General features: G+C 39.8%; 1 long non-coding RNA gene across 1 annotated transcript; it reads right to left on the minus strand.

Annotated features, from left to right (window-relative positions):
* Nucleotides 1-11,652: 11,652 nt before the first annotated feature.
* LOC113616058 (uncharacterized) lies at nucleotides 11,653-20,333 on the minus strand. The gene is made up of 2 exons (XR_003431210.1): nucleotides 14,734-20,333; nucleotides 11,653-11,955 (listed from the first exon to the last, which is right to left on the minus strand). It is a non-coding gene; the product is annotated as an uncharacterized LOC113616058 (long non-coding RNA).
* Between the last annotated feature and the right edge of the window lie 1,471 nt (nucleotides 20,334-21,804).

The following is a 21,804-nucleotide window of genomic DNA, read 5'->3' on the forward strand; positions in this document are numbered from 1 at the left end:
AGTAGCGCACTGTTTAGCCTCCATGTATTTGTGGTTTTTATAGTTTTTTCCTTTAATTGATTTCTGATCTCATAGCGTTGTGGTCAGAAAAGATGTTTGATATGATTTCAGTTTTCTTAAATTTTCCAAGGCTTGATTTGTGACCCAAGATGTGATCTATCCTGGAGAATGTTCCATGTACACTTGAAAAGAAAGTGTATTCTGCCCCTTTTGGGTGGAAAGTTCTGTAAATATCAGTTAGATCTATCTGGTCTATTGTGTCATTTAAAGCTTGTGTTTCCTTATTTATTTTCTGTTTGGATGATCTGTCCATTGGTGTGAGTGGGGTGTTAAAGTCCACTACTATTATTGTGTTACTATCGATTTCTCCATTCATGGTTGTTAGCATTTGCCTTATGTATTGAGGTGCTTCTATGTTGGGTGCATATATATTTATACTTGTTATATCTTCTTATTGGCTTGATCCTTTGATCATTGTGTAGTGTCCCTCCTTATCTCTTGTAATAGTCTTTATTTTAAAGTCTATTTTATCTAATATATGTATTGCTACTCCAGCTTTCTTTTGATTTCCATTTGCATGGAATATCTTTTTCCATCCCTTCACTTTCAGTCTGTATGTGTCCCTAGGTCTGAAATGGGTCTCTTGTAGACAGTATATATATGGGTCTTGTTTTGTATCCATTCAGCCAGTCTTTGTCTTTTGGTTGGGGCATTTAATCCATTTACATTCAAGGTTATTATCGATATGTGTATTCCTATTACCATTTACTTAATTGTTTTGGGTTTGTTCTTGTGGGTCTTTTTCCTCTCTTGTGTTTCCTGCTTAGAGAAGTTTCTTTAGCATTTGTTGTAAAGCTGGTTTGGTAATGCTGAATTCTTTTAGCTTTTGTTTGAAAAGCTTTTGACTTCTCCATTGAATCTGAATGAGATCCTTGCTGGGTAGAGTAATCTTGGTTGTAGGTTTTTCTCTTTCATCACTTTAAGCATATCCTGCCACTCCCTTCTGGCCTGCAGAGCTTCCACTGAAAAATCAGCTGATAACCTTATGGGGATTCCTTTGTATGTTTTTCCCTTGCTGCTTTTAATATGTTTTTCTTTGAATTTAATTTCTGTTCATTTGATTAATACATGTCTTGGTGTGTTTTTCCTAGGGTTTATCCTGTATGGGACTCTCTGCTTCCTGGACTTGGGTGACTCTTTCCTTTCCCATGTTAGGGAAATTTTCCACTATAATATCTTCAAATATATTCTCAGAACCTTTATTTTTCTCTTCTTCTGGGATCCCTATAATTCAAATGTTGGTGTATTTAGTGTTGTCCCAGAAGTCTCTGAGATTGTCTTCAATTCTTTTCATTCTTTTTTCTTTATTCTGCTCCTCAGCAATTATTTCCACCATTTTGTCTTCCAGCTCACTTATTCATTCTTCTGCCTCCATTATTCTGTTATTGATTCCTTCTAGTGTATTTTTCATTTCATGTTCATCTCTGTTTGTTTGTTCTTTAGTTCTTCTAGATCTTTGTTAAACATTTCTTGTATTTTCTCAATCTGTGCTTCCATTCTATTTCCGATATTCTGGATCATCTTTACTATCATTAGTCTGAATTATTTTTCTGGTAGATTGCTATTTCCTCTTCATTTATTTGGTCTTGTAGATTTTTACCTTGCTCCTTCATCTGTGACATATTTTTTGGCCATCTCATTTTTTTTCTTTTTATGAGTGGGATTGTGTTCCTGTTTTACTTGTTTTTTGGCCTGAGGCTTCCAACACTGGAGTTTGTAGGCTACTGGGTAGAGCTGGGTCTTGGTGCTGAGATGAGGAACTCTGTGAGACCTCACTCCGATGAATATTCCCTGGGGTCTGAGGTTCTCTGCTAGTCCAGTGGTTCGGACTCAGAGCTCCCGTTGCAGGAGCTTCCGCCCGACCCCAGGCTCGTGAATCAAGATCCTGCAAGCCATGTGGGGCAGCAAAAAAGAAAAAAAAGACAACAATAACAAAGTAAAAACTAAAATTAGACTAGGAAGCTAACAGATATGTTAGAAAGAATGTAAAAATAAAAATATAGATGAATCAACAACCGGAAGGTACATCAGTAACGCAATAATAAAAAAGAGCAGGAGGGAAAAGGAAAAAAAAAAAGGGTGGGGAGGGGAAGGCCTTGGCTGTGGAGGGTGGGGCCTACAGCAAGGGCAAGGTTTGGATGGTCGGTGGGGCCAATCGTCAGGACCCACAGGGCTGGAAAAGGCCCTGGGGGATGTGGGGGATGGGGTTTAGGCTCAAGGAACATAAGGGGCCCAGGCGTGCCCCCCACCCCTGGTTTTAGAGAGCAGGGTACCTCACCAGGGAGCCCAGCAGGCTTCCTGGGCTTAAGTGGGTGGGGCAAATGCCCTCCTCTCCTGCTTCTCAGGTCTGGGGTCTGGGAGGGCCCCTCCCGCCTGCCTATCCTGATCTCCCTGGTCTCCCTCCTATGCCCCCAAGGACCTACATGGCCTAGAGGGGGCTTTGGAGGGCAGGGCATCCACCTGGGAGCTCAGCAGGCTTGCTGGGCCCCAGTGGGTGGGGCAATCGCCCTCCACTCATCTCCTGCTCCTTCCTGAGGGCCCCTCCCACCTGCCTCTCCTGATCCAGTAACCCCCTCCCGCACCCAGCCTCCCTACTGTGCCCCCAAGGACCATGCATCCTGGAGGGGGCTTTGGAGGGCGGGGGATCAGCCTGGGACCTCAGCAGGCTCCCCAGGCCTGAGTGGGCAGGCCAGTCACCCTCCGCTCCTCTCCCGCTCCTCCTGGGTGTCCCCTCCTGCCTACCACTCCTGATCTCCCCTGGCCTCCCTCCTATGCCCCCAGGACCCATGTGGCCTGGATGGGGCTTTGGAGGCACGGCAACCGGCTTGGGGGCTCAGCAAGTTCCCCGGCCCGAGTGGGCCTGGAGATCGCCCTCCACTCCTCTCCTGCTCTTCCCAGAGAGTCCCTCCCACCTGCCTCTCTTGATCTCCCTGGCCTCAGGGGTGCTATCTTGTCTGGCCTCCACTTCTTCTCCCCCCTCGGTCCTCCTACATCCTACCAGTTCAGTCTGGGGTTCCTCCTATCTCCTTGGGGGTCAGAGTCTCCCACCAGTGGCAAGCAGGTGCCCTAGTTGTGGGGAGATGCTAACTCTTATCTTCCCACACCGCCATCTTCTATTTGTAGAGATGACCATTCTGACTGGTGTGAGGTGGTACCTCATTGTAGTTTTGATTTGTATTTCTCTAGTAATTAGTGATGTTGAACATCTTTTCATGTGCCTATTGGCTATCTGTATGTCTTCTCTGGAGAAATGTCTGTTTAGGTCTTATGCCCATTTTTGGATTGGATTGTTTTTTTTTGTTATTGAGTTGTATGAGCTGTTTGTATATTTTGGAAATTAAGCCCTTGTCAGTTGCGTTTGTAAATATCTTCTCCCAGTCCATAGGTTGTCTTTTCTTTTTTTTTTTTTTTTTGCTGTACGCGGGCCTCTCACTGTTGTGGCCTCTCCCGTTGCGGAGCACAGCCTCCGGACGCGCAGCCTCAGCGGCCATGGCTCATGGGCCCAGCCGCTCCACGGCATGTGGGATCTTCCCGGACCGGGGCATGGACCCGTGTCCCCTGCATCGGCAGGCGGACTCTCAACCACTGCGCCACCAGGGAAGCCCTGTCTTTTCATTTTGCATATGGTTTCCTTTGCTGTGCAAAAGCTCATTAGTTTGATTAAGTCCCATTTGTTTGTTTTTGCTTTTATTTCTATTGCCTTGGGAGACTGACCTAAGAAATCATTGATGTGATTTATGTCAGAGAATGTTTTGCCTATGTCCACTTCTAGGAGTTTTGTGGTGTCATGTCTTATATTTAAGTCAAGCCATTTTGAGTTTATTTTGTGTATGATATGAGGGTGTGTTCTAACTTCATTGATTTACATGTGGCTGTTCAGCTTTCCCAACACCACTTGCTGAAGAGACTGCCTTTTCTCCATTGTATATTCTTGCCTCCTTTGTTGAAGATTAATTGACTGTAGGTGTGTGGGTTTATTTATGGCTCTCTATTCTGTTCCATTGATCCATGTGTCTGTTTTTATGCCAGTACCACACTGTTTTGATTACTGTAGCTTTTTGGTATTGTCTGAAGTCCGGAGGGGTTATGCCTCCAGCTTTGTTCTTTGTCCTCAGGACTGCTTTGGCAATTCTGTGTCTTTTATGGTTCCATCTAAATTTAAGATTATTTGTTCTAGTCAATTAACCAGAAAATGTCTGGTTAATTTGATAGGGATCGCATTAAATCTGTAGATTGCTTTGGGTAGTATGGCCATTTTAACAATGTTCATTCTTCCTATCCAAGAGAGTGGGCTATCCTTCCATTTCTTTGAATCATCTTCAATTTCCTATATTAATATTTTATAGTTCTCAGCATATAGGTCTTTCACCTCCTTGGTCAGGTTTATTCCTAACTATTTCTTTGGGTGCAATTTTTTTTTTTTTTTTTGCGGTACACGGGCCTCCCAATGCTGTGGCCTCTCCTGTTGCGGAGCACAGGCTCCAGACGTGCAGGCTCAGCGTCCATGGCTCACAGGCCCAGCCGCTCCGCAGCATGTGGGATCTTCCTGGACCGGGGCACAAACCCGTGTCCCCTGCACCGGCAGGCGGACTCTCAACCACTGCGCCACCAGGGAAGCCCTGGGTGCAATTTTAAAAGGGATTTTCTTTTTTTTTTACTTTCTCTTTCTGATATTGTTATTGTAAAGAAATGCAACAGATTTCTGTATGCTAATCTTGTATCCTGCTACCTTGTTGAATATATGTATCAGTTCAAGTAGTTTTTGTGTGCAGTCTTCAGGGTTTTCTCTATATAGTATCATGTCATCTGCATATAATGACAGTTTTACCTCTTCTCTTCCAATTTGGATACCTTTTATTTCTTTTTCTTGTCTGATTGCTGTGACTAGGACCAATACTGTGTTAAATAGAGAGTGGGCATCCTTGTTTTGTTCCAGATTTTAGCGGGAAGGCTTTCAACTTTTCACCTTTTAGTATTATGTTGACAGTGGGTTTGTCATAAATAGCTTTTATTATGTTGAGGTACGTTCCCTCTATACCCACTTTGGTAAGAGTTTTTATCATGAATGGATGTTGAATTTTTATCAAACGCCTTTATGCATCTATTGCAATGATCATGTGGTGTGTCTTTTCTTTTGTTGATGTGGTGTATCACATTGATTGATTTGCGTATGTTGAACCATACTTGTGACCCTGGGATGAAGCCAGCATGATCGTGGTGTATGATCTTTTTTATATGTTGTTGGATTCAGTTTGCTAATTTTGTGTTGAGGATTTTTCAGTCTATATTTATCAAAGATATTGGCCTGTAATTTTTTTTTTTGGTAGTGTCTTTGTCTGATTTTGATATCTGGATGATGGTGGCTTCATAGAATGACTTTGAGAGTGTTTCTTCCTCTTCAATTTTTTGGAAGAGTTTGAGAAGGATCAGTATATTTTTGTATTTCTTCTTTGTATTTTTGGTAGAATTCCCCAGTGAATCCATCTGGACCTTGACTTTTGTTTGCAGGGAGTTTTTTTTTATTATTATTATTATAGATTCTATTTCACCTCTATTGATATGTCTGTTCAAATTATCTATTTCTTCTTGATTTGCTTTTGGTGGGCTGTATATTTCTAGAAACTTGTCCATTTCTTCTAGGTCATCCAGTTTGTTGGCATATAACTGTTCATAGTATTCTCTTATGATCTTTTGTATTTCTGCGGTGTTGGTTGTTATTTCTCCTCCTTCATTTCTTATTTGTTTATTTGAGTCCACTCTCTTCTTCTTGGTAAACCTGGCCAGAGGTTTGTCGATTTTGTTTACCTTTTCACAAAACCAGCTCTTGGGTTTTTTTTTGTTGTTGTTGTTTGTTTTTTAATCTCTACTTTATCAATATTTAATTCCCTCTGATGTTTATTTCCTTCCTTCTGCTGACTTTAGGTTTTGTTTGTTCTTGTTTCTCTAATTCTTTTAGATGGTAGGTTAGGTTTTTTATTTGAGATTTTTCATGTTTTTTAGGAAGGCCTGTATTGCTATGAACTTCCCTCTTAGGACTGCTTTTGCTACATCTCATAGATATTATATGGTTGTATTTTCATTGCCATTTTTCTCAAGGTATTTTTAAATTTCCTCTTTGATTTCATTGTTGACCCATTGGTTTTTTAGTAGCATGTTGTTTAGTCTTCATATAATTGTTTTTTTCTCATTTCTCTTTCCGTGGTTGATTTCTAATTTCATGCTGTTGTGGTCAGAAAAGATGCTTGAAATAATTTCTATTCTCTTAAATTTGTTGAGGCTTGTTTTGTGTCCTAGTATGTGATCAATCCTAGAGAATGTTCCATGTGCACTTGGAAAGAATGTGTATTGTTTTTTTTTGTTTTTTGGATGTAATGTCCTGAAAATATCAATTAAGCCTAAGTGTTCTGTTGTATGATTTAGGATCTCTGTTGCCTTATTTTCTGTTTGGAAGATCTGTCCATTGATGTGAGTGGGGTGTTAAATTCTCCTTCTATTATTGTATTCCCATCAGTTTTTCCCTTTATGTCTGCTAGTATTTCCTTTATGTATTTTGGTGCTGCTATATTGGGTGATTATATGTTAATGAGTGTAATATCCTCTTGTATTGATCCTTTTATCATTATATAGGTCCTTCTTTATCTTTCTTTATGGCCTTTGCTTTAAAGTCTATTTTATCTGATATGAATATTACTATCCTCACTTTATTTCCATTTGAGTGAAATATCTTTTTCCATCCTCTTACTTTTAATCTATGTGTGTTATTTGCCCTGAAGTGGGTCTCTTGTAGGCAGCATGTTGTAGGCTCTTGTTTTTTATCCAATGTACCACTCTATGTGTTTTGATTGGAGCATTTAGTTCAGGTAATTGACATTTAAGGTAATTATTGATAGATATGTATTTATTGCCATTTTATACCTTGTTTTCCAGTTGATTTTGTATTTCTTCTTTGTTCCTTTTTCTTTTTGTTTTTCCTTTTGTGGTTTGATGGTTTTCTTTTGTATTATGCTTGTGTTCTTTGCTTTTTGGTTTTTGTGAATCTATTGTATATTTTTGATTCCTGGTTCCCCTGTTTTTTAAGTATGTTAACCCATTACTATATCTACTTGCTTTAGACTGGTAATCATATAGGTTCAAACACATTCTAAAAAAAGAAAAGAAAATCTACATTTTCTTACTCTCCTCCCTGCCATTTTATGATTTTGATGCCCTCCTTTACATCTTCATGCTTATCCTTTTGCTGTTCATTGTAGTTTTCATCACTTCCACAAAAATTTGAAAAAAATTTTTTTTTTGATAATCTATGTACAGACTTATTTAAGTGATTTACTCTATAGTCGTTTTCTTTTTCTTATAGATTCTTGCTTCTTTTCTATTTCAAAAAGACCTTTTAATATTTCTTTTAGGATAGGTTTAGTATTGCTGTATTCTTTCAGTTTTTGCTTGTCTGGGAAATTCTTCCTCTCTCCTATTCTAAATGATAATCTTGCTGGGTAGAGGATCCCAGGTTGCAGGTTTTTCCCTTCCAGGACTTTGAATATATCTTGCCACTCCCTTCTGGCCTGCAACATTTCTGTAGAGAAATCAGCTGATAGCCTTATGGCAGAGGGTCCCTTGTAATTAACTCTGTTTTTCTCTTGCTGACTTTTGAATCCTGCCTTTAACTTTTGCCATTTTAATTATAATGTCTTGGTGTAGGTCTGTTTGGGTTCATCTTCTTTGGTATCCTCTGTGCTTCCTGTCCCTGGATATCTGTTTCCTTCTTTAGGTTTGGGAAGTTTTCAGCCATAATTTCTTCGAGTACATTTTCAGTCCCATTTTCTCTTTCTTTGCCTTCTGGAACTCCTATTATGCACGGATTGGCACAATTTGTATTATCCCATAAGTCTCTTATGCTGCTTTTATTTGTTTTTTTTTTTTTTCATTTGGCTTTCTGTCTGCTGTTTTGTTGGGTGATTTACATTATTCTATATTTCAGATCACTTATTCATTTTTCTGCGTTATTCATTCTGCTATTCATTGCCTTTAGCTCAGCTTTCATCTTGGCAACAGAGTTTTCTAATTTTTCTTGGCTCCTCTTTATAGTTTCTAGTTCCTTTTTACAGTGATCCGTATTTCTATGAATAGGCTTTCTGTTTTAAAATAATTAATTAATTAATTAATTATATTTTTGGCTGCCTTGGGTCTTCATTGCTGCGTGCAGGCTTTCTCTAGTTGCAGTGAGCGGGGGCTACTCTTCGTTGCAGTATGCGGGCTTCTCATTGCAGTGGCTTCTCTCGTTGCAGAGCATGGGCTCTAGGCACATGGGCTTCAGTAGTTGTGGCATGCAGACTCAGTAGTTGTGGGTCACGGGCTCTAGAACACAGGCTCAGTAGTTGCGGCGCATGGGCTTATGTGCCCCACAGCATGTGGGATCTTCCTGGACCAGGGCTCGAACCCATGTCCGCTGCATTGGTAGGTGGATTCTTAACCACTGAGCCACCAGGGAAGTCCTCAATAGCCTTTCTTAATTCCTTCAGTATTTTAATTCTCTCTTTTTTGAACTTGGTGTCTACCAGACTTAAGAGGTCTGTTTCATTGTTTGTTTCAGGGGAGTTCTCTTGACCATTTAACTTGGAGTGGTTCCTCTTCTTCTTCATTTTACTTATATTTCTCTGACTCTATATGAGTTTAGGAGAAACTGTTATCTACTGTGGTCTTGAAGGGCTGTTTTTATATAGGAGTGTACCTGTGTAGCCTCCATGAGTCCAATATTTTTGGTGCAAGGGCTGTTTTTAGTATGGATGCCTGCCTCATTTTTCCTCAGTGTGTGCTGGCCGTTATCCCCTTGTTAGGGGATGTGATTGTTGTTGTGATGACCAGAGCCTGAACTGGTTGTTGAGTGGAGCCTCCTCTTTGCTCTGTGGTTGTCACAGACCCGTGGAGACAGGTCTGCTCTCCTGTTGTTGGAGTAGACTCCCCCACATCTGTTTCTGAGCTGCGGTGTGAGGTAGGTGGGGCTGGAGTGTTCCTGCTGAGAGAGGAGCCACTGAGTATTCCTTCACAGGAGTTGTCCACCGGGAAGTGTGCTCTGTGGTGTCACCTGTCACCTGTTGTGTGGGCTCACAAAGCACACTGTTTTTGGCACTGCCATCGGCCGTGCCTCAACTGTGGGAATTCAGCTAATCAGACTAGTTTTCCCTCAGGCACTGTACACAAAGCCACAAATGCAGATCTGTTGGCACAGAACTGCTGAGGTCAGGCACAGGGACTGCTGCAGTAACGCATCTGGACCCGCAGTGGGAGCTACTGAGTCTGCCCAGACCCCAGCCCTGCCTCTGCATGTGCGCACCCACAGAGCCCACAGCCACCATTGCTGGACCCGTGCAGCTGCAGGAGCACCAGTAATCCACTTGGATGTCCCGCGGGCAATGAGTTTACAAAAACACTGCCAGCACATAAATCTATGGATTGCACAGCCGCTGAGACAGGGCTAGGATTTCAGCTCTGCTTCTGCATGGGGACAGCCGCCAGTGCTTGCATGGTCCCAGAACTCTTAGAGGTGGAACTGCACCAGCTGTGAGCAGGCCGAGAATGAGGCTGCTATGGTGGGCCCAGCCCCTCCCTTTGAGCACGCAAATTAACAATGGGGCTTCAGTGGCGGACCTGGGCTCCTTCCTGCACACACCCTGGGTGTGGCCCAGACCACACTCCAGCTCCTTCAGACTGTCTCCATGCAGCCTACCCCAGCCCTCTCCCTGGGTCTGCCTGCTGAAGCCAGAGTTTCAGCATCCAGCCCCCATGTGCACCAGCAGACACGTCTTGGGCCTGGGGAGTGTAGAGAGGTGGCACAGACCCTCTGTGCTGGTCTCTCTCTGTTCTGCCTGCTGCAAGCTGGCTGCTCTACTCTCCTCTGAGCCTCTGAAGCTTCCTTTCTGTCCTGGCTGACCTCCCCACTGGTGAAGGGGCTTCTCAGGGTGAGGGAACATTTCCTCTTTCACAGTTTCCTCCTCCGGTCCCGATTCCTTTTTTTTTCTTTCATCCTACACAGTTACTTGGTGATCTTTCTTGCAATTTTGTTTTATGAGATCTGCCAGCGTTCAGCAAGTATTCTGTGAGCATTGTTCCACATGTATTTTTGATGTGTTTTTGGGAGGAGGTGAGCTCCATGTCCTTTTAGTCTGCCATCTTGATCCGGCCCCCTCTAGGAATTTGCCACATTTGTTTTATCTCTTGCTCTTCCCCCTTTATATACATAAGTGAATGGTAATTTCTCTTTTTCTGAACCATTTGAAAGTTGAAGATATCATGACACTTGACCTCTAAGTACTTCAGCATGACTCTCCTAAGAATAAAAACATTGGGGACGTCCCTGGCGGTCCAGTGGTTAAGACTCCACACTTCCAATGCAGGGGGCGTGGGTTCAATCCCTGGTCGGGGAACTAAGATCCCACATGCCACATGGTGCGGCCAAAATAGATAAATAAATAAATAAAAACATTGTCCTCTATAACCATGAAACCTTTATCACACCCTTGGAATTTAGCATTGATACAGAAATATTCAATATACAGTCCATATTCAGTTTGTCTCAATTGTCTCAATGTCTTTTATAACATGTTTTTCCTCCTCCCCAGGACCCAATCAATACTCTTTTGTATTTAAAATACCTGTTGGGAATTTGTGGGATGTTAGTGTTCTGCAGAACTGAGTTTGGGAAAAAGTAGCTTAGATTGTATATTTAAATCTGTCCCTTTTCTTGTAATTTAATAAATGCTAACACTTCATTTAAAATGTGTTTTCCAGGAATTCCCTGGTGGTCCAGTGGTTAGGACTCTGTGCTTTCACTGCCAGGGCCTGGGTTCAATCCCTGGTCAGAGAACTAAGATCCCGCAAGCTACGTGGCACAGCCAAAAAATAAAAATAAATTTAAAAATAAAAATTTTTTTAGGGGAAACAATATTGCCTGAACTGTATATTTTATCCTTTGGATTTCTCAATTATGACTGCAGGGGAAAGCAGAGCTATAATTACTAAGTACCTGAATATGCCTGACAAAATAGTAAATATCATACAAAAAAATTAACTATCTTCAGGACTATGCCTTTTATTTTTAAATTTTTTTTTAAGATTTTTTTTTTTATGTGGACCATTTTTTTAAAGTCTTTATTGAATTTGTTATAGTATTGCTTCTGTTTTTTTTTACATTTTGTTTTTTTGGCCGCAAGGCACGTGGGATATTAGCTCCCTAACCAGGGATCAAACCCGCACCCCCTGCATTGAAAGGGGGAGTCTTAACACTGGACCACCAGGGAAGTCCCAAAACCATGCCTTTTAAATTTAGTATGTGTTAATTGCTAACAATGTATGGAAAACAGTAGATTTTTTAAAAAATTCTGTTTCTAATGACAAATTCCATGGTCAAAGAAAATTTGGAAGAATTAAAATGTTTCCTTCCTGTCTTTTTTCTATGTCACTAACTATGGATTTGGGACAGAAGAATGGCATGCTGAAAATGGCATATGCTTCAGGGCCTAAACTTTAAAACAATATTTTAATGGAATGTGTGACTTTAAAAGGAAAAAGAAGGAACAAGTAAGATCCAAGGAACCATCATAACTGACAAACGTCTTAGTGATCTTTAATAAAAAAGTTAAACATTTTATTGCCCAAAGTCCATGACAAATAATGCTTAACACTTGTTTGGACATCATCCCAGACCACATCCCAGGGCCACTGCTAATTTAGTAGGTGTGGTAAAGTTTTGACTCCACGAGGCATTCTGGTCCTCATTTGTAGCTAAACTAAGAAATCCTTCCCAATCTCTTTAGCAAATCAGTTGTATTGCATCCTGAATTTCTGCATTCTGTGAAGTAGGTGATAGGGTCATCAAAGCTGTCCAGTAGTAGTTGGGTTTTCCTGAAAGGAAATGGAAGGCACTGCATGAACATTCTTGCTCCACTGGAGTAAATACTACTATGTCAAATTTGCATGTAGAGGTTTCTTTCTAATAATGTCTGCCATTACTCATCACTTACAGTATTATTAGATTAATTATGTTTTTAGACCTTAATCATACTTAATAATTCTAAGAATTAGGGAAGATTCTATTTTTAACCACAATAACCAAAGGATCTTTCCTACTCGCTCAGAAATAACAAGCCTTTAACTTTCCTCCAGAATCATTTTAATGTCTAGATAGCTTATATTTATCTCCTTTCCCATGATCTAAGTGACCATAACCATTCTCACTCAACCTCAACCTATATGCCAAACACAGGCAAATATGTATTTCATCCCAGCCATTCCACCGCTTTTTTGCACACCAGACTAATGTATCAAACATCCTACTAGATGTTTTCACTTGGATGTCCTGTGGATACTTCAAATTTTGATATGTCCAAAACCCAGTATGCGGTCTTTATCCCTGTATGGCACATAAAAGAGAGCTGAATTGAACAGACCAAAAAACAAAAGAATGTATCATAAGGACACAGTTGAGTTTATGAAATACAAGAGTAGCAATACAGCCAGGACTTACACAGAGGTTGGAACCAAAAATGGGAAGCTACCGGTATTCTTCCTGGTTATTTTCTTAGTCTCTGCTAATTTGGGGGTATGCCTGCTTTAGTAGTGCCTCTCCTTTTCCTCTTCTTCCTGCTACTACTACTATTACTATTGCTGTCTTCTCTCTGGATATGGCTGCCCACAGCACAAACAATTAAAATTCCAGCCACAGTTTAAAAACTCTGGTTTTCCATAGGTCCAATCACAAATTACCAGAAAAGAATCTAATTGGCATAGTGTTTTTAAGTGTCCATACTAGATCAATAAGATACAACCAGTCCACACTGTGCAAAGATTATTGTGGACTCTTCCTTTGGAGAGGGGGCAGTGCTTACAGAAGGGACAGTTGCTCATTAGCTAAGGAGATACCTCAAAACCTACCTTGACTGTCTTCTCTTTCCTGCTTATAGCCTATCCACCCAGTGACCTATGTCGGAAACAGGAGCCACCCAGTTTCTCCGTCATTGTCAGTATGCAGTCAGTTAAGTCCTGCCCATCCTACACCTTAAATATCTTTTAAATTTAGTCCTTGACCTTTATGCCCATTGTAAACAGCACATTTGGGACCACCAGAGCCTCAAACTATTATAGTGAGCTCCCTGCCTTCAAGCTCCATTGTATCAACAGCTAAAAATTCTGTTCTTATTAGATTCCTCCATTTCTTGAAGCTCTTCAATGGCTCCTCAAGTTTAGTTAGTGTTTCCCAAACTTTCCTGATCAAAAAATTACCTGGGGTGCTGGTTAAAAATACAGATTCCCAGGTTACTCCTCCCTCTGGATCAGTAAATTTGTAGTATAACCTGGTCATTTGTGTTTTTTTGTTTTTTTGTTTTTGCGTTACGTGGGCCTCTCACTGTTGTGGCCTCTCCCGTTGCGGAGCACAGGCTCCAGACGCACAGGCCCAGCGGCCACGGCTCACGGGCCCAGCCACTCCGCGGCATGTGGGATCTTCCCGGACCGGGGCATGAACCCGTGTCCCCTGCATCAGCAGGCGGACTCTCACCCACTGCGCCACCAGGGAAGCCCCCATTTGTGTTTTTAACAAGCACTCCAGTTGCTTCCAATGTTTACCAAACTCTTCAACATATACCCTGCCTTCTCCTCCCCAACTCTGTATTGGACGTTGGACCCAGTGTTCCAATATCTGCTCAGAGTACTTTGTCCATTTCTGTGCATCAGTGCTTGGCAAACAACTACTCATCCTTTAAGAATCAGCCTGTACACCACCACCATCTTTGTAAAGCTATGGTCTGTGGATTGACTCAACTACTCTTTCCTTGGTGCTCCAGTGAATCTTGTGCTCCACCTCTGTTAGAATTTCTTCACGCTAAATAACTTTTCTGTTTCTCCCCATTGCATTTGAGAACTTTAAGAGCAGTAACTGAGTTTTATTTGTCTTGCATCTAAAAGGACATGTGTTTTAATAGGAACACTACATTATTTCTGTCAGGGAAAGAGAGAGTTAAAAAAAATGATACCGGGCTTCCCTGGTGGCGCAGTGGTTAGGAGTCTGCATGCCAATGCAGGGGACACGGGTTCGAGCCCTGGTCTGGGAGGATCCTGCATGCCGCGGAGCAACTAAGCCCGTGCTGTACAACTACTGAGCCTGTGCTCTAGAGCCCGTGAGCCACAACCACTGAGCCTGCATGCCACAACTGTTGGGGCCCGCGTGCCTAGACCCCATGCTCCGCAACAAGAGAAGCCACCTCAATGAGAAGCCCGCACACCGCAACAAAGAGTAGCCCCCTCTCGCCACAACTAGAGAAAACCTGTGCACAGCAATGAAGACCCAACGTAGCCAAAAATAAATAAAATAAAATAATTAAAAAAAAATGATACCCCTCTTCTCTGAACCAGGTCCTGAATTTATTGAGATAAAGAAGTCAGACAATTGGAGCTCAACTGGCTACTGTTTACTGATGCACAGCTGGAGAATGCAGTTCTGGTGCATGACTACAATAAGCTTCCTAATACTGCACCATAGAATTAGACTTAACATCCAGTGACGGCGAGTGCAGAGGATTTACTACTAAGCTTACCAAATGGCTGACATTTGCAGAAAACCTATGCTTTCTACAGAACCAAAGAAAAGATGGGTTATGAAAGCCCAGTTCCTATTCCCAAACTTACCCGTCGGTTCCCTCGTGGTCCTCTGGAAATGAGTAGGTAAGCATGTGGAGTGATGGCAAGAGTGAGACTCTGAAGGTGCTCTTTACACATGGAGCAGCAGGGGTGGGGACTAAGTGTTCACTCAGCACTTTGAATCAGAGATGGCTTCCAGCTTGTGGTAAAGCACTCTCTTCTTATCATTGCTGCATATCCGTCAAGGGCCTCAGCATCTGACTTTTAGATTGTAGCCAAGAAAGAGAACTTGGAGGTTGGTGCTGTGATGATAGGTAACATGGAGCTATAGCCGCTGACCTAGGCTGCTTCCAAGTGGTGACTTGGTGTCACTTTCATGGTTTCGGCAAATTGGAATTCTGCCACTCAAAATGGCTTCCGGCCACTTACTCATATTGTCTATTCATGCACATAATCATTTTCTTCTTCCAATCCAAAGGAAAATCAGCTAATTGGCTAACCTTTAGGAATAGGGAAGATCTGGCAAGGCTGTTGATGGTGCAACATTGGTTGGTATCACAAGTGGACATAATGGCCAAGAGTTAAGGAACAGAAGGGTTTTTTTTTCCTTTTTAATATCTGTTCTTTTTAATGCTATATGTTCCCTATCTTTTTGGACAGAACATCAGGGCCACTTGCCTGCTTACAAAGGCCAAATTACTAGGGTAAGAGACAGAGATAATCAGATGCCATACGTGTGTGTGTGAGAGAGAGACAGAGAGAAAGACAGACAGAGACAGAATTAGAGATTTAAAGACCAGGCAAAGGAGGTGATTTGGAAATGCAGACAGACAGGTAAGTTTGAGTGATAAGGGATTGTATGATTCACCATCGCAGTTTTACAGTTGGAGAGACTTCCTCACATGTTAATTCTGTGACTGAAGCAGCTGCTTAAACTCTACAAGCCTTGGTTTTCTCATTCGTAACAGAGATAATAGTTGTAATTACATCATAAAATTGTTATGATGACTAAATGAGCTAATTCACATGAAACGCCCCATTAAGAGTTTTTTCTGTACTTTTGCTTTGTTCTCATCATCATCCTAATTATTCTGATCATGTCATGCTGCAGGTTGAACTTTTCAAAGCTTTTTCCTTTCAGTATTATCTCCATTTCTCTAACCGTACTGGTTTAGTACATAGTTCACCCTGACTACGTTTGATGTAAGAAACATCCCAAATATCAGGATTTTTTGGCAAATCCATACTTTTAATTTCTATCAAGTTTACATTTGGAAAACTCATTTCTACTTGCAGTTGTTGGAAAATGTGTCAACTATGATGGATCCAGCGTATAGTTATTAAGGTTTTTTCCTTCTTCCTTGTTTTTACTGTTATTATTCTTTTAAGTTCTTAAGGCTGTCTAAGGATGATTAAGTATAAACTATATATTCTTTACCCTTTGATGTTGTGGGCAAAAAATAAATATTGCAACCATCAAATTTTTGTTTCATATAAAATTATTATATTAAAGTTAACCTCATTAATACAATTTTGCTGTCAGGCAGGTCTAAATGAAGCTTTGGGCAAGAGTTTTGTTTGGGATTTTAATATTATCTTTTCCTTCCAAAGATTATGAGCTCTCCATTTTGCTTATAGTTTACAGCTGTGTGACTAGCTAAAAGAGGATTATTACTTCAGGATGAAAAGCTGGGTTAGTTGGCTGATGACTAATTTACAAAGGATATTTTACTATTAATGTAGGTGGGGGCCCATGTGGGCTAATTTTTTCTTAAGCTATTGGTTTAATATGCTAAGAGTAAAGTTTTGTGGCCTAATTCAGTCTATCCCCAGGGTAGCCAGAATTTCTAGCCTTAAGTCTCTCTTTAATTACACTTTTCACAGTTAGCTTCAATAAAGCGGAACAATTTTGTAGATATGCCCCACATGCATATGTTCTATGTAGACAGACTACAGTGCTTGGATAAAATCCACACTTCATTCATTGCTCATGATATTTCTTTGAGCTCCAGGAACATGATCTGGGACACTAATTTTCTACTTTTTCAAGAGAAAACAAAAATTACACTAGTAATGACTGACCTCATGATATGAATGGACTTGGACTACGACATGTCTCAGCCTTCCAGTTGCCTGAGTTCATAGGCCTTTCATTATTCTTGCCCTGCACCACCCCTACCACACCTACAGCCCCTCTGAAGTTCCTTAGCAACACAGAAACTCGAAACTTTGTTTATGGAAAAACAAAGTTCTCAATCAAGGGTAAGTACAATAACTGTGATCTCTGTTAGAACAACTCAACAAATGCTCATAGCCCATCTACAGAAAAGGGCAGGTTTGCCCGACTACGCTGAGTTAGCAGCCAAGCCTGATGGGTGACATAACCCTTCTCTTTCTAATCTAGGGAATTGGTATGATATAGGAAGTTATATTTTTCCAGTCCAAAGACATTGTTCGCAAAAAAACCAGGCACCATGTTAAAAAAAATCTAAATGGAATAATTAAGATCCTAGATATAAGTTCTGAACAAGAAACCAGGGAATCCCTGATCATTTTAGCAGAGTTTTGGGGTGGCTTTCCCAGATTGAAAAACTATTACGATTTCACAAGCTGCATTTTATACCTCCAAAGAGAATTCATCTTTTCTTTGGGGGAGCAATTTAATGGGCATTTGGGCTATGTAAAGATAGTACTCACAGACGAGTGTGTGGAAATAAGGAGCCCAGCTGCTTGGTATGTCCAAGATTGTGTTCCTTGGGTACAGAGCATGTTGAGTGGTCACCTGATTTTCTGCTTGTGGGAAACCCAAAGACATGAAATTGGGATTATCTTATTATTTGGATTTCAAAAATATCTTGCTCTCAGAAGCTAAAAAAATACAGTGCAGATGGACTACATATTGGGTCCATTTGAGATAGTTTGGAACTCTGGTGCAGTACCCACATGCATCTTAGACTGATAGTTTCCCTAGAACTGAGTCAAGAGCAGATCCTCACCATGGCTACCAAATAGGTTTACAGAGTCTGCACTGACTGATCAATCAATCTCTTCTTCCACAACCCCCTCTTCCCTCAGTTCTCCTCTGTTCTCTCACAGCCTCTGCCATCAAACTCCCTCAACTGAGTGGCCTCACAGCTTCTGTTCCCTTGGGAGAGTCCAGTCCCATCTACTGGAGAAAGAACTTTTTCCCCTCTTTCTCAACATTTCAGGGGAATGCCTCAGGCTTTGGTTAGATGGTAATGATGACTCCCTTCCACTCAGACTGCGTCAGCTCCTGGGAAAAGAGGAACTAGCTGTCCTTTCTGGACTGAGAGTTATGGGGATACTCCAGTTCTATTTGTTTCCCCATCAATGAGAGCAGCCAACGATTTCCTACTCACTTCACCTAAAAAAATGAGTAAAACTCAAACTAACCAAGAACAGCATTTATTTTTTCCCTCTTGGGAGAAAGAAGACAAGACATTAAAGATTGCTATTGGTTTGGCTGCTTCTTTCAACCAACATACCCTTGGTTATTGAAGATTTGCTTCTTCCTGGGCCTGGCTGTAAATTACATTTTGCTTCCTATAAAAAAAAAAAAAAGAAGAAGAAAGAAAGAAAAAGGAGGAAGCACCAGCTCAAATTAAGATTATTTTCTTCTCTAGTCCAAGTTTTCTCCTGATAGCAGTCTATCCTACTGTTAACAATAATTTTTAAGAGCAAAGCAGTCAATCCATATTTATATTTTAAAAATTCTTAGAGGATAAAATATGTACCCACAGAGAAAAAACTCTTGCATATAGAGGGCAATATAGTTTTTGGAGCTAAACATCTGGTTTCTCCTTAAAGAACAGAATCTTTGCTTATCTTTGTATAACCAAAATGTATGTCTTAGGCACTGTTCAAGTTCGAAGGGCTATGGCTTTCTCTTCTACCCCAGTAGTTGGAATGAGAAAAAGATTTTTACAAATCTTAGAACCTTGGAAGAGGGCTATGATCTTGAGAGCAGATTTAATTCCCACCTTCTGCAACTAATTTCAAAACACACACACACACAGATTTAAAGGGTGGAGGGGGAGAGGGGAAGTAGACTGATGTTAAGTATGTCTTTCTCTAGATGGTGACATTATAAAATATTTCTGGAGAGATGAATCTTTTCTGTATTGTTCAATTTTTCAAAAACCAGTTTATCTTGCATTTACAGTTATAAAAAGCCCACAATCATTATTTTAAAGAGAAATAGAGCATGAGAGAGTGTATCATGTCAGTAGCCTGGTATATGCTCAGTAAATGTAAGTCCCCTGTTATCTCTCATGAAAAGGAACTAGCTGTACTTCCAATAGGAAAAAATAAAGTTAAAATGTGACACTCTAGAGCAATAAGTTTCTATAATAGGATAGGAAATCACTCCTACTGCCCTGAGCAGCCAAAATTATAAAGCGTTAAGTCAATGGCTGTTCTAAGCATTAAATCCTTTGAGAATATTTAATCTATATAAATCAGAGAGCAGTACTTCTGGCAGAAAATGCTCTCCCCAAAAAACAAGTACAAAACTAGACAAAAATTTCAAAAAATGATCATTTCAGGAGTCTGGGAAAAGACCAAAGACAAACAACAAATTAAGAAATATTTATTTGTGAGAAACTGCTGAACTTCTATACAAGCAGTGGGAGTCTGTGGTATTCTTGCCTGGGGATGTTTCCAACTCCCCAACCCTAATACCTTGATAGTGCTACCAAGGTGGGGCTGGCTGTAAAAACCAGCAGCTTCACTGCTAGAAGGGCTGGCTTGATCTGGGTGGAAAGTGAGAAACCCATATCCATTGGAATTGTCAGTAAAAATAGAAAATTTGATGAGAAATAAATGAGTAAACTTCATGTTCTGGAAAACCATGATTCAAAAAATGAGGGTAAATTACAAATATTCCCAGATAAAAAAAATCTTAGGGAATTTATTCCTAGCAGGCCTGCCTTCAAGAAATACTAAAGGATGTACTTCAGGCTGACAGGATGTGGTGCCAGATGGCAGTTTGAATCCACACAAAGAAATGAAGAGCATCAGAAATGGTAAATATGTGTAAATATAAGACAAAGATAGATTTTAATCTTTTCTTCTCTTAACTTAAAAAAAAAAAGACCTAAGATCGTATTAAAGAATAACTTTAACACTTTACTTTTGGGTTTATAACATATAAATATGTAATATATATGAGAAAATGAAGCTATATTAGAGCAAGTTTGCTAAACTTTACCAGAATTGTGATTACTAACCAAAAGTAGATTGTGAAAACTTACAAGGCATATTGTATTTCTTAAAGTAACTGTTAAAAAATAACACCAAACAAATATAGTTAAATCAGCAGAGGAATTAAGATGCTACACTAAAAATAATTGTTTAACATAAGGAAAGCAATAAAGGAAGAATGGAGGTCCAAAAAAGACATGAGACATAAAGAAAACAAATAGCAAAATTTCAGGTATAAATCCAACCATATTAATAATCACATTAAATGTAAATGGGCTAAACACTAATATAGTGGCAGAGGATGTCAGACTGGAAAAAGGTCAGGATACAACTATATGCTGTCTATAAGAGATAAACTTCAGAATAAAAGACACAAATTGGTTGAAAATAAAAAGATAAAAAATAATATACCAACTCAGTTAAAAAAAAATGGGCCAAAGACCTTAACAAACACCTCACCAAAGAAAATATACAGATGGTTGGTAAATACGCATATGAAAAGATGCTCCACATCCTATGTCATCAGGGAAATGCAAATTAAAACAATAAGATATCACTACATTACTGATTAGAAGTACACAGATACTTAATTTGTCACCATTGTCTTTTTTAGACATCACCAAGCAATATATATCTAAATGGGTGGTGAGTGATGAGGAGAGTACTTACTGTTTTGGAAATTAAAGGGTTGGAGATATGGACTTATTAAAACAGTGATTAAGAGAATGAAATTTTTAGTCAGACAAATATGTGTTCAAATTCAAAATCTGCCACTGGTATGAGACCTTGCAAAAGTCACCTAACATTTCATGTAAAATAGATAGCTAGTGGGAAGCAGCTGCATAGCACAGGGAGATCAGCTCGGTGCTTTGTGACCACCTAGAGGGACAGGAGAGGGAGGGTGGGAGGGAGGTGCAAGAGGGAGGGGATATGGGGATATATGTATACATATAGCTGATTCACTTTGTTTCACAGCAGAAACTAACACAAAATTGTAAAGCAATTATACTCCAATAAAGATGTTTTAAAAAAATCACTTAACATTTCTAAGCCTAAGGTTATTGATGTATAAGATGAAGATGATATTGAAATTAGCCTAGTGGATTATTATGAAGATGAAATGAGACTATAAGAAAAAAATGCATGTAAAATTCAGTAGAAATTGTTCTGTACATCTTAGTTGATTTTGAGAAGAGCTCAATGATTTAGAAACATCCTTGCTTTCTAAGCCATGATTTACTTGATTGATATTTATTTCTTTTGTTGAAACTTGATTTCTGAGAGAAGTTATGACAGCATAGAATCACTTAAGGGGCACTTTCACATTTTAAAAAAGTTGTGTTTTAGGTCTACTATTTCACAATATGCACCTAAGAAATAATGGAAATTTACCTATAGTTATAAATAACTAAAGGATTTGCAAACATTAATTTTATACTAAATTTAGCCAAATGTACTTTGTTGTGCATAACAAATGTCAAGCCAATATATTTAATAATGAAATTCTGGAAATCTGCCAGTCTTGTAATTATCATATTTAGGGCATTGTTCATAGATACTTTTATTGGATCAATTGTGAAGAGAATGGGTGATGAAAAAAATGACCAAAATAATTATTAGAAAATGTTCTTAAATTTTTGTGGTCAGAAAATTTTTAAGCACATAATTGGAAAGATTTCATATTGTTTGTTAATTAAATGTGTACTTTCCTCATTCTAAAAATAATCCAAACTGGCTATAATTGGATGCTGTAATCAATGAGTCACCAACTGCCATTTGGAAAGTTTCATTTATATTTTAAAATTTCTAAATTACTTTTTATCAATTACTATTTCTGTGTACTGAATTGTGACCTAAAGCTTCATCTTTTATGGCTACCAATAAATAGCAATCTTT

Source organism: Aethalodelphis obliquidens, unplaced genomic scaffold (genome assembly GCF_003676395.1).
Source record: "Aethalodelphis obliquidens isolate GAN/ISIS:26980383/991018 unplaced genomic scaffold, ASM367639v1 scaffold130, whole genome shotgun sequence".
In the NCBI taxonomy this organism is placed as follows: Eukaryota; Metazoa; Chordata; class Mammalia; order Artiodactyla; family Delphinidae; genus Aethalodelphis; species Aethalodelphis obliquidens.